Consider the following 13995-nt stretch of genomic DNA (forward strand, 5'->3'; position numbering starts at 1 on the left):
TAGATCGATCGGATCCATCGGCAATTCCCAGGTAGAGTACGGCTCTGACAATCGGAGATAAACCAATCCTTCTATCGAATGAGGACGTAATGCTTGGGAGGATGGCCTCATGGCATCGAATAGGCGTTCACAACACTGAAGTAAGCGCAAAGGCTTGTTCTAGCGCAAACAGCTGTCTGTATAGTGGACTGGGTACGTTTGACAGTCCTCTTGAGTCTGTAATAAGCCCAATGTTTGTAATAAACATGGAACAGTGTCGCAATTAATGTGTTAACTGTGAAACTCCACTCGCTCTCTCTCTCTCCCCCTCTCTCTGTCTCTCTCTCTCTCTGTCTTTCTCTCTCTCTCGATTACGCGCACTCGCTCCCTCGATACTTGTTAATCTTACCTTCGCATCAATTCGGGCGGGGCCGATGATACGGGCTGCGTCTGATTGTATCTACGAGTGAAATGAGGATGGTTGGGGAGGAGCCGCGCGAACTATTCAGCCTCAGTTAGTTTCGCTCATATTTTGTGGGTTGTTGTCAACTTTGGCGACATCATCCCAAACCCTAGTGGTTTTGCTTGCATTAATTAATTTATTTATTTATTTATTTATTAAAGAAAACTTGTATTTGTACGGATCAGAAATCAACACATTATAACAAAAGAAAAATAAAGAAACAGAAAAAACATGGTAGAGAGAGAGAGAGAGCAGAAAAAAAGAGAATACTTTACCGAGGAGGCTTCCAACGGAACACATGGATTTTAAACGTGCATATATTCGGAAAAAAGTCCGAATGGGCTTTTATCGTCGTATCGTCTACTAAACACACGGAATTCCCGGGAACTACTCGCGTGGATAATTCATGGTTTCGTCTCTCTGGTTTCTGCTTCTCACGTTATTAAGACGGACAAGCAAATCGATATCAAGTAGGTGCAATATGTATCTTCTTTTGAGGCATTATTGTAAATTAACAACTCCCCCAGGAAACCAGAAGAATATCCGACTCCAAGTCAGCAGCAAACGGTGTTCGGTCAGATTTAATTACTGATATTAAACGTGGCCCGTGATATACCTTCCGGCGAGGGTTTCAGTTTCCACAATCTATTTAGTGAATTGTCAAGTGAAAGTACAGAACAGTTAACAAAGTTCACCTCTCCATGTTAAGAGTGGTTTCCTAAATAATAGTGTTATTATTTCTGCATTGTCCGTAAACTACAGAATATTATTTAGAAAACCATTCTTAACATAGAGAGGGGGGTTATTAACTATTTTGTACTTTTACATTACAATTTAATAAATATTTTAATAAATAAATCATTCAATACAAATTAGTACAAAACTTAACAAGCCAGAAGAGTAAGCGACCCAAAACAGGGCATCTTTAATATCAGGAACAAAATTGTACCGAACACCGTTTGCTGCTTATTTAGAGTCTGGTATTCTTCTGGTTTACCCTGGTCTGATATTCCTACTACTACTTCATTTTGCCTTCTCTCGTTCAGTGAATATGAAATCCTTCTAGACTGAGGCAATATAAAAAAAATTGTTTCGATCCAGAATGCCCTTTTCAGGGAGCTGAATTCTCTCCACATTAAACAACGACCTTTTGTTTAACACTGTTATCATGAGGAGGCAAGTAAATAGGAGCACCCTCAGCTACCCCCCCTCTCAGTAATTAAAAAAATACGTGTTAATAATCTGAAAACATCAGTGGAAGAAAAAAACAAAAATATTTCAGAAATAAGAGTAGGAATTACTTTATATATATATATATATATATATATATATATATATATATATATATATATATATGTATATATATATATATGTATATATATATATATATATATATCCACTGACACGTGTTTCGTCGTCTACGACTCATCAGAGTGGCTGAATCTAGCGATATATATATATACATGTCGCAACGGTTAGAAGCTCCGGCTGTCGTTTGGGCATCCAGGTTTCGATTTTAGCTTGAGGTAGTTGCTTGTCTAGCCGCACTGATGAGCTGTGAAACAGCGAAACAGTACTGTATGTGGATGACTACATATATATATATATATATATATATATATATATATATATATATATATATATATATACTACCATGCGTGCCCTGCGTGCTCGGGTGTTTGGAGGTGCATGCATGCTGAGCAACAATTTTTTAAAATTTGATCCCTATTATGACCCCTTAAAATTTATTGTTTTGGGCTCAAATCAAGTAATTAAGTTACATCCATATCCAAGGAACCTATATCTAAAATTTCAAGTGTTAGACCCCAAATTGTCGGAGGAGTTTGGTAGAGTTCTCAAAGGTCAAATCGTTGAACTTTGACACCTTAACAACGAAATTTCTGGCTGAAAACCGATCATATCGATTTTCCCAAATCTCAGTACCCTATATATCAAATTTCGAGTCTGTAGACTAAAAATTGACGGAGTTATTGCGTAGGGAAATGTAAACAGACACACAGAGACGGTCACATTATATATATATATATATATATATATGTTCACACGTAGTCGCCTAAAAAAGTAGAATCTCAATTTTAAGAGCGGGGGAGTTAATGTACAAACTTACTTTCTTTTCAAACAATTTTATTATTTTCACGAATTCACATGAGCAAAAGTTGAGTACTATTGGAAAACCCCTTCCCTTCACCCAACCCAATAATTTCTATTTTTTATGCGATTACATGAAAGCAATGGCTCTGGCCTGTTAGCTAGGTGCAAAGTGTAGTATCTGTTCTGATACTACACTTCATCTTTCTATTCTCGATCAATGGAGGAGGAATCCTTCGAGACTGAGGAAATTTTAATTGCTGTTTCAATCCAGGGTGTCTTTTTACTTGGAGTTGGATTTTCCCTGTATTAAAAAAAATAAATAAAATAAAAATTAAAAAAAAAACTTATTTCTAACTCTACCCTCGTGGGGAAGCAAGTGATTAGGAACATGTTAGCAGTCTGAAAAAGTTTGCGGTGAATAGAAATGAGATAAATAAACGCAATAATTTAAAATTTACAATAGGGAATAATTTCTCGTATAGATTTAACGTAAAATGATTACCTGCTTCCGGATCCGATAGCGTTTTTTTTTTTTTTTAATGTTAACAGTGTTTGTTTCTAATAAACGTCAGTTATTTTCTTAATTACGTAGAGCTCAAATTATTTGTGACTGTATACTTTTTTTTTTTTTTTTGCATTTTTTGAAATTTGGGGAAGGTAACTCTTTTTTTGTTTTTGCATTTTTTTTTTTTAAATTTGGGGAGGGTAACTATTTTTTTTTTTTTTTTTTAAATATAAATTAAGACATGTTATAAATAAAATATCGCAAGTGAAATAAGTACCGGGAAAAACTATCCCAAGCGTTTAGGAAAAGGGAAACCAAATAGCAGTCCCTGCGCCCTTCACCGTCTGAAATGAATTCGGAAAGAAATGTTCCGCTCTGTTTACATGAGGAGCTGTCCTCCGTTTTTTTTTTCCATCTTCTTTCTATAGCGACACACACACACACACACACACACACACACACACACACACACACACACACATATATATACACATATATTTATATGTATATATATATATATATATATATATATATATATATATATATATATATAAGTGAAATTGTCTCTGTGTTTGTGTTTGTGTGTGTACATTTCCCTACCAAACTGCTCTGCCAATTTTAAGTCTACAGACTCGCGATTTGACGTAAGGGGCATTGAGATTTGGAAAAATCTTTTTAATTAGAAATTTGACTATCAAGGGTCAAAATTCAACGATTTGCCATTTGAAAACTCTACCAAACTCCTCCGCCAATTTTGGGTCTAAGCACTTGAAATCTAGATGGACATGAGTCAAACAGTTTAATATATGCATATACATATGCATATAAAGTTATAAATAGTACATAGGGCCCGAGCAAAGCCGGGCTGAACTGCTAGTATATATATATATATATATATATATATATATATATATATATATATATATATATATATATATATATATTTGTTCTTAACTTTCTTTCCATCTCAACACTAACCTTTCAATTGACGACTCCCATAGGTTTCAGGTATGCTGCAAACGAATATCACATTTAAATTTGGCGCACATAAGTAGTTTTCTGGATATTAAGACATTTATTATCCAATATAATCCATTATGATTTTACTGGTGGCCATGTTTTTTTCTCAATTGAAAAATACTAATACGCATGCGTGTCACAAAACACATCTCTCCACCTATGTTTAGAATGACGAGGACCATTGACATTAAGTGCTATATTTAAAAAAAATTCTTAATATCTAGAAAACTACTAGTTTGCGCAAAAATTGAATGTTATATTCGTTTTCAGCATATTCGAAAACCTGCAATAGAGGTCATTTTTAATCTGAGTGTAAAGGTGGAAAGAAAGTAAAAATTTACTTTTTTTCTCCTAATTTTTTAAAACTTCGGTTCGAGACACTTTTTTTTAACTTCACCGATTAATTTAATATATTTAATCTGAATATTAGTGCAAACACTGTCGAAGCATACCTTTTTCCCGTCATTTCTGACGGAACGAGTACACCCATTTATAGAATAAACTGAGCAAATTCAGAATAGTATTATACAAAACACATTAGTTTACAAAAATATGCTTGGGTTCCATTAGATGAATATATATATATATATATATATATATATATATATATATATATATATATATATATATATATATATATATACACACACACACACACATATATATATATGTGTGTGTGTGTTCAAATATATATATATATATATATATATATATATATATATATATTAGATATTTGAACTTCTGCATATCAGTACAAATAGGGAAGCACGTAGCAGGAAGGGAATTCCAAAGTCTCGTCTATTACAGTATAAAGTTTTCTGGCATTTAGGCACGTCAAAGTGAAAAGGTTTGATTTTGTTGCTAATCGTGTTTATCGGGGATATGTACGCCGAGGATGGGGGGGGCACAAGTGTGATGAGTTTATCAGTGCACATTCCATTAAAATACTTGTAAAACAGGTACAGGGATGTAACATTGCGGCGATGGGACAGGGGTTAAGGCCTAGTTGACAAAGTGGGACCTATTAAATTAGAAACCTTTTTATGGACCGTATCCAAGAGGGAGAGAGAAATAGTATCCGTATTTATTGTAGACTAGCGGGTGGGAGGAGGAAGGGGACGCCTGGCCTTATCCGGTCGTAAAATACGCTTAAATATATTTTAATTCATTCAGATTTTGCATTTGTTATTACAATTCTCTATTGAATATTATATTGTACCTAATATATAGTACTGATTTCAAGCCAAGTACGCCCAAGGATGGAATACTGCTGCCATATCTGGGCAGGAGCTGCTAAAAACAGCCTATCCTGCTTGACAGAGTACAAAATAGACTTCGTGGCTTAGTGGGGGATGCCCTTTTCTCTTCCCTGCAACCTCTCTCCCACAGAAGAGACGTTGCGAGCCTATCCTTGTTTTATCGTTATTTCCATGGCAGGTGCTCGTCTGAACTCCAATCTCTGGTCCCCCCCCCTCGCCAATCTTTCACGAAAAACACCCGTCTAGTTGAATCCACTGTCAAAAATTTTCCCCACTCTTTATCTGCGCCTAAATCAAAACGTAGATTCCATGAACAAAGCTTCTTTCTTAGAACTGCACGCCTGTGCAACTCTGTTCCGTCTGCCTGCTTCCCACCTGACTGCAACCTGGATGTCTTCAAGTCCGACGTAAGTAAATTCCTAATGAACCGCTCCTTAAGTAAACACTTCAATAAAACTCCACACTAACGTACTGTACTTGCAATAACCCTTATCCCTGAGTGGCGTCCGGGCCTTGATAATGGTGATCACCGTGTAAAAAAAAAAACAGTTAAAAAAAAGCAAACAAATGATTAGCTAACATCGAAAGCAAAACACTTAGCACTCCAGTCGCGTTTCCTACCGTTTGAGCTATCGACAGATAAATAAGAAAGATTTGAAAAATCAAACCACTCCAAGCTATGAATGAATTTGCATATGCGCAAAAGTAATAGAAATATGTCGTCAAGTTGAAATTTCAACTTGTCGATATATTTCTGTATGCGTTATTCAACCACGAAAAGATTTTACTCGTTATAAATCATCCTTGGTGGATGATTACTAGTGCCTGTTAATTTTAATTTCATGTTTAAGAGTTTATCGGTTAAATATTTACACACAGATACATATACATCCACTGATTTTTTTCTATATAAAAGATTAAAACCTGCAGAAACAAAGTGTAGTATCTGTTTCGGGAAATTAGAATAGTACCCGACTCAAAGTCAGCAGCAAACGGTGTTCGGTCAGATTTACTTCCTGATATTAAACTTTTATCCGTAATATAACTTCGGGCGTTCTTTTGAGTCTCCCAAATTTTTTAATGTGTTTAGTAAATTGTTAGGTGAAAGAACAGAATAGTTAACAAGGTCCTCTCTCCCCAGGTTAATAGCGTTATTATTTCACCATGGTCCGTAAACGACAAAATATTAAGAAAGTCATTCTTAACATCGAGAAGGGAAGGCTTTGTTAACTATTTTGTACTTTTACTTCAAAATTTAGTAAATAATTTAATAAATAAATTGATGGGTACGAATTAGTACAAAACTTAGTTAACCAGAAGAGTAAGCTACCCAAAAATGAACTAAATCAGCATGGTCTTTAAACTGTAAAAGATTCTGTAGAAAGCCATTCTTAACATGGATTTATACTAGTTGTGTTTATCAGGCGTTACTCGTGCAAAGAACTAAATAAAAATTTAGTCTGAATATTTAGGATTTATAAAAATACGTTTTTGTTTTCCCTTCCGTGTTTTTTTGTTTCTTGCTCGATATCAAGTCCAGCAGAGGCAAGACTATTGTTTATATGGCCTTTTTCCTGGTGACTGAAGTATGCCTCTGACTTTAGGCAGTTTTAAGAGGTTCACCTTCCCAGGATTTACCTTCTCCCCTTGGGAAGAGGTTATTTTTCGGCTAATTGCTTGAGGCGCCCCTACCAGGGAATTTCCGACGGGGCATTCAAACAATTTTTTTTTTTTTTTTTGCAGTCCAGAAGGTTCTTCGTCTAGGGTGCTATCTCTTCAAATCCTACTTTCTCAACCTTGTGTCACGTCATCCCCCTGTAGGAGATAAATATCTCCGTAAATATTCAATTAATAGTAAAAAAAAAAAAAAAATCCTGTATTTATTAAAGTTAGGTACACGTAATAATTCACACACGTAAACACGCACAAGAAAGATATTCTTTATTAATACAGAAATTAGATAATCTTTTCGATTTGGTTTATGTTGCACTGATGCCAATAAACGGATCCATGGTGCAATGGTTAGAGTACTTGGAAAAATCAATGATGAAGGTTGAAGGTTCAATTCTCAGTGTGGGCGACCGAAAAATACAATTGCGAATTACTTAGGACCTTTATCCAATCATGGCTGACAGAACGAGATCATGCTGCCCCCGTGAAGTAAATAAAGGACCCCGTTCGAATTCCTGAATTTAACAGAAAGATTCCTAAATTCGACAAAATACACCACCTGCAGAAGGACGGAGGTTACTTCGACCGAAGCGTTGTGAAAATGACACCCAAGATGAGAAAAGGAGTCTAGAGAACCCAAATAATACGAATAACCAATCCCCGTCCCCAAAATTCAGAACCGCATTCTTTATCTCATCGCAAATATTTGTTTTTACGAGTTGTTAGCCAAAAAGATGACGACTGGCTGGTTTCCCATGAAGAAGAATCCAAACTGCCATCTATTGGATATCAACTCGTAAAAAAAAAAGACGAATATTTGAGACGAAAAAAAGAGCAATTAAAACTATTTAAAATCATTCATTTATTTTATTGCGGACTATTAACCTCATCTTTCTTAGTTGTTGATTCGTCATGTTTCGGCCAACTATTCCTCTGGCCTTCGTCAGGTGGTAACCGTGACGGGATGGGAACTCCGAATCTCCTAACTGTATTCCCAGCAATTACTGCCATCGATAGTTGTCGTATCACCACGTTTTGGCAAAGTAAGCCTCTGGCCGGCTTTGGGTAGGATTGAAACCGTTATCTTCATACAATTCTCAACTGGAACCGTAGAGATTCAATATTTAAAAACACACGAGAAATAAGCAAGGTAGGCAAAAAAAGTAATTGTTATTGGCTCTGATAACATTTTTTATTTATTGTATATTTGATTTTTTAACACCTTCTCTTGTTTTCGTTTGTTAGTTATATTGCACAACCCTCTAGATTTTTTAAAATATTTATTTTCCTGCTGTATTAGAATTGTTGAAAAATTTGAGTACTAGAAGACGCACTTGAATGAATGGGTAACATTTGTGTATTTTTGTTTCTGGCGTTGAAACTTATACTTGTTTTATTGAATATATGTTTAAGTGGCAGTTTTAGTCATTTATAACTGCTTTTAAGTTTCACCGCTCACTCATTTTTCGACCAAATTTAAAATAATTATTACAGTTTATAGATCACCTTCTCAGCTATTTTGTAAAAAAAGGATGTTCAATTTTCGTCGAGAAAAACAAAAGTTATGATGAATTTACTGGTGTTAAAAATCGTAAAAAAACGTAAGGAGGTGAGCGACGTTTTTGCATGACTGGTTTCCATAGAAACCACGTCGCTTCAGCGATTACTGTTGCTACCAATTCACTGCTCTCGTGAAAAGAGAAGTAACAAGTGAAACAGAGAGAACAAAAGAATGAAAAAGAGATAATTTGGGGGATTTTATTGAAAGCAGACGAGTGCCGTACATTGTTATTACATATGTGTATGTTATGTTTATGGGGGCAAAAAATAAGACTGAAATTAAACAAAGAACAAATGAATTTACTGGAAGCCTGGAAAAATCGTGGATTACAATAGAAAAATGCGAGCATGAAAAGTAATATGGTTAAGCTTAAACATGGAAAAGTAAAGGGCTAGTTGTTAAAGCTGGAAAAGAAAAGCACAAGATATTCTAGTAAAAAATATAATAAATTTATAACTTAAAATATTGCAGCATTAAGAATTTTAAAAAATCAATTTATAATATTATATAATCAATTCTTAATGCTGCAATATTTTAAGTTATACATTTATTATATTTTTACTAGAATATCTTGTCCTTTTCTTTTCCAGTTTTACCAACTAGTCCTTTACTTTTCAATGTTTAAGCTTAACCATATTACTTTTCATGCTCGCATTTATCTCTCTCTCTCTCTCTCTCTCTCTATATATATATATATATATATATATATATATATATATATATATATATAGGTTATACCCTTTTTGAACGAGGCAATGTTAGGCTTAACTTTGAGTTCGGTTAAATTAGTTCAGAGTTAAGTAAGAGTTTATGGCAAAGTTAGTGATGGTTTACAGTTATTTTTGGGCTAGTTTATGATTAAGTTTGTGTTAGTTTATGGTTAAGTTTGGGTTAGTTTATGATTAAGTTTGGGTTAGTTTATGGTTAAGTTTGGGTTAAGTTTATGATTAAGTTTGGGTTAGTTTATGATTAAGTTTGGGTTAGTTTATGGTTAAGTTTGGGCTAGTTTATGATCAAATTAGGGTTAGTTTATGCTCAAGTTTGAGTTAGTTTATGATTAAGTTTGGGTTAGTTTATGGTTAAGTTTGGGTTAAGTTTATGATTAAGTTTGGGTTAGTTTATGATTAAGTTTGGGTTAGTTTATGGTTAAGTTTGGGCTAGTTTATGATCAAATTAGGGTTAGTTTATGCTCAAGTTTGAGTTAGTTTATGATTAAGTTTGGGTTAGTTTATGGTTAAGTTTGGGTTAAGTTTATGATTAAGTTTGGGTTAGTTTATGATTAAGTTTAGGTTAGTTTATGGTTAAGTTTGGGCTAGTTTATGATCAAATTAGGGTTAGTTTATGCTCAAGTTTGAGTTAGTTTATGATTAAGTTTGGGTTAGTTTATGATTAAGTTTGGGTTAGTTTATGATCAAGTTTGGGTTAGTTTATGCTCAAGTTTGGGTTAGTTTATGGTTAAGTTTGGGTTAATTTATGATTAAGTTAGAATCAATTTTTAGTTAAATAGTTAACAACATAGACTTAAAATCTGGATTTGGAGAGTTCAAATCCAGTTTGTTCCACAAAAACGCTTTAATCAAAACCAAAATTGTGTCCGACCCCCCGGAAAAGGATGTAAATAAGATAAAGGGATATTTGAAGTAGGGTAGGCCGAGGGTAAATATGATATTGTACTAACTGTTGAACAAGTGATGGGCAAAAGGTAACAGAGAAAAGGGAACAATGTTTAGGCGAATGGGCCAGAATGCGTTTAGTTAAAAGTAGAATAGAGATGAAATGAACAGTTCATACACACTCTTCATTTTTGAGAGTTATGCGTTTAATTTGTTAATATTCCATTTTGTTTTACAAGGGAGTCACCACCTATCAAGGCCAGAAGGGCACTCGAGAATAAATGTTAATGAGTGGAAGTTTGTCACTAGACAACAGCGTAGTAATCGTTAGTTCTGTACTCTAGTGAAGCGGCGCTATGCAGTTTGAATCGGTTTCCTCTGAAGAAGGAAGTTTCATGAGAGTATGAAATTTCCAAACAGTCCTCAGACGCATGTACGAGACCCGTGCATCAACGTGATCATCCCATATCGTTAGTAGTGGAAATTAGATCGAATTTGGTTATTTAAGGGGACAGTTCAAGAAGAATTTGTTAACATTAGATTTTAAAACGGCCATGTTTGAAAACGACTATTGTAACCGGAAAGGAGGGCAGAAAAACAGAGTTCCACAGGCGGGCAGTTCTAGGAAACAAACTTTGTTCATGGAATCTGCGTTTAGATTTATGCACAGATAGAGAGTCGGGGGAATTGCTGATAGTGGTTGTAGCTAGTCAAGTGCTATTTTGTGAAGGTTTGGCAAAGTGGGGGACCATAGATTGAAGCTTAAATGAACACTTGCCATGAAAATAACGATAGAGCACATAAAGGCTCGTAATGTCTCTTCTGTGGGAAAGAGATTGCAGGGAGAAGAAAAAGGGCATCATCCACTAGGTTTCGAAGTCAGATTTTATACCTTCATGGTCGTATGACGTAATGCAAAATTTCGCGACAGACCGATTTAACCTATTTGAAAAAATCAAAAAATCCAATGGAATAATGGATTGACGGACTAACGGACTAACGGACCAAAGGACAAAAGCATTAGTCTCTATTCATTTCCCTCCTCTCCATACACCCATAACGAGAGAAAATTTAGACAAGTGCTCGTTTCTTTCTTTTTTTTATTTTTATGTGGAGAATGTCCGTTCCGATTAAATTCTAAGAACAAAAGCGATAATCGCTAAAAATATCCCCTTCCGCCGATTTCCAAGGATAGTTAACAACAACAACAACAACAACAACAACAACAACAACAACAACAACAGCAAATAACTGTTACCAAAGGCATTAAAAGTTACTTTCTACTTACCAGCCTAATTTTTGTTGTTTTAAAGTATTTTAAAGCGTTTATTCGGCTAAAAACAAAGAGAAAGTAGTGACGAGTAACTAAGTTAGAACGACTACAAGATAGCAAAAATGAGAATACCATCTTCAAAGTCTCGATAATCGCTCACAACTCGGAAAAAATACTGATAGAAATCCACTAGAGAGGTTTCACCGTGACATTTAGTGGGTGGATTTTTATCACTATTTTGTTTTATTTTTTGAGTTTTGGTAACAAGATGTTTGTTGACTGTTTTTTGTTTGCTTTTATCTTATTTTCCTTACTTTTTTGAATTTTTTAGATGAGGATTGTATATTCGTATGTTTTTTGGTTTCTTCGAACTACTGTTCTCATCTTGAGTTCTAGTTCCACAACGTTTCTGTCGATGTAACCTCCTACCTTTTTACAAGCGTATCTTGTTGAACTCGGGCAATTTTCTATCGAACTCGACAGTCTACACAGGATTTCGGACGAAACTATTTATTTAATTCAAGGGAATAGCATGCTCCTCGTTCCGTCAGCCATGACTGAGTAGAAGTCCTAAATAATTCGCAATCGAAAACTTACCCTTGGCCTACTCTACTTAAAGTACGCCTTTATTTTATTTACATATTTTCCCGCGGGTAAGACTTGTGGGTTTCATGAAAGCATTTCTATGGAACGAATTGAACTCGAACTTGCTAAATACAGGTTTGCAGTGCGTGTTGTTAACTATTTAACCATAATCTAACCCTAACACTAACCCTGACCCTAATTTAACCATAAACGAACCCTAATTTAACCATAAACTTACCTTAATTTAACTATAAACTAACCCTAACCCTAATGTAAGTATAAACGCACCCTAATTTAAGCATAAGCTAATCATAATTTACCCATAAATTAACCTTAATTTAACCATAAACTAACCCTAATTTACCCATAAACTTTAATTTAACCATAAACTAACCCTAACCCTGACCCTAATTTAGCCATAAACTAACCCTAATTTAACCATTAACTAACCTTAATTTAATCATAAATTAACCCTAACACTAACCCTGAAACTAAACTTAAACTAACCTTAATTTAGCTATAATCTAACCCTAATTTAACCATAAACTAACCCTAATTTAACCATAAACTAACCCTAATTTAACCATAAACTAACCCCAATTTAGCTATAAACTAACTCTAATTTAACCATAAACTAACCTTAATTTATCGATAAACTAACCCTAATCAAGCAATAAACTAACCCTAATTTAGCTTTAAACTAACCCTTATTTAACCATAAACGAACCCTAATTAAGCTATAAACTAACTCTAATTTAACCATGAACTAACCCTAATTTAGCTATAAATTAACTCTAATTTAACCATAAACTAACCTTAATTTAGCGATAAAGTAACCTTCATTTAACCATAAACTAATCCTAATTTAGCTATAAACTAATTCTAATTTAGCCATAAACTAACCATAATTTAACCATAAACTAACCATAATTTAATCATAACCCTAATTTAATCATAAACCCTAATTGTAACTTTATGCTTATATTATAAACAGCTACGGGTCCTTGCGTTCTTATGGTCGACAGAAAGTTTTCAGAGTTCGACAAGAAGGTCGGAGGATTACATCAACCGAAATGTTACGAATATACCACCAGAGATGAGAACAGTTGTTCGAAGGATCTAAATAATACAGACATATTTTTTTTCTGTTAACTATTCTGGACAATCACCTCTCTTTGTATCTTTATTATACGGAAATGTTTGTCGGTTTTTTTGCGTGCCGGAAACTGTTTGCTATTTTTGCCATTCTGTTTATACCGAGGTTGTAAACATGGCTTCCATTCCGACAGACAGCAGGCTGTCAACCAAAGATAAAACTTTGAAGAAAGGCTCGTTTGAAAGTTGGTAATCCCCGGTTGACCACACCGACTCTAATCACACAACTAAAACGGACGAATGGGGGAATAAGTAATCTATACTCCTATATATAAAAGCCCTTTTTTCTATTAGTATTTATTTGCTTTCCCACCAAAGCAAGATGTGACACAAGGTTGTTTTTAATTTGGGGTTAAAACAGCTCCCCGAAAAAAAAAAAGGCAAAAGGGGCACTCTAGTTGGGACCAAAAATAATAATTGTCTCAGTATAGAGGGTTTCCCCCAATTGACTGAGACAAATTACCTTAAGTGTAGCATCGGAACAGATACTACACTTTGAGATATTAAATTCTTAATTCAAGCTAAAATAACAAAGTAAGTTCAAACTGAACAACGAACTTACGCACAAGGCCAACTCAAAAGGGGAGTAAAATGAGAGTCGTTTGTCATCCTTGTCACTCCAGAACTAAACAAAAGTTTCTCTTAGCTAGTATCTTCTTTCACCATAATACCACATTCACCCTTTCATACTGAAAGACGTCCTACTTAGAACCCAATTATTTAAAACATTTTTATTTACGTGTAAAAACAAAAAAGATAGCAATAATGATGATACAATAATTCAGTTTTGTCGAAGGTG

General features: G+C 34.5%; 1 protein-coding gene across 1 annotated transcript in view; it reads left to right on the forward strand.

Annotated features, from left to right (window-relative positions):
* Positions 1–458: 458 nt before the first annotated feature.
* The window catches only part of LOC145247498 (corticotropin-releasing factor receptor 2-like), a 907054-nt gene continuing 893517 nt past the window's right edge, over positions 459–13995 (forward strand). Inside the window, exon 1 of the mRNA XM_080109310.1 lies at positions 459–912. The gene's annotated coding sequence lies outside the window, so the exon portion shown is untranslated. The remainder of the gene's footprint in view (positions 913–13995) is intronic.

Source organism: Euprymna scolopes, chromosome 25 (genome assembly GCF_053919585.1).
Source record: "Euprymna scolopes isolate OS-2025 chromosome 25, ASM5391958v1, whole genome shotgun sequence".
NCBI lineage: Eukaryota > Metazoa > Mollusca > Cephalopoda > Sepiida > Sepiolidae > Euprymna > Euprymna scolopes.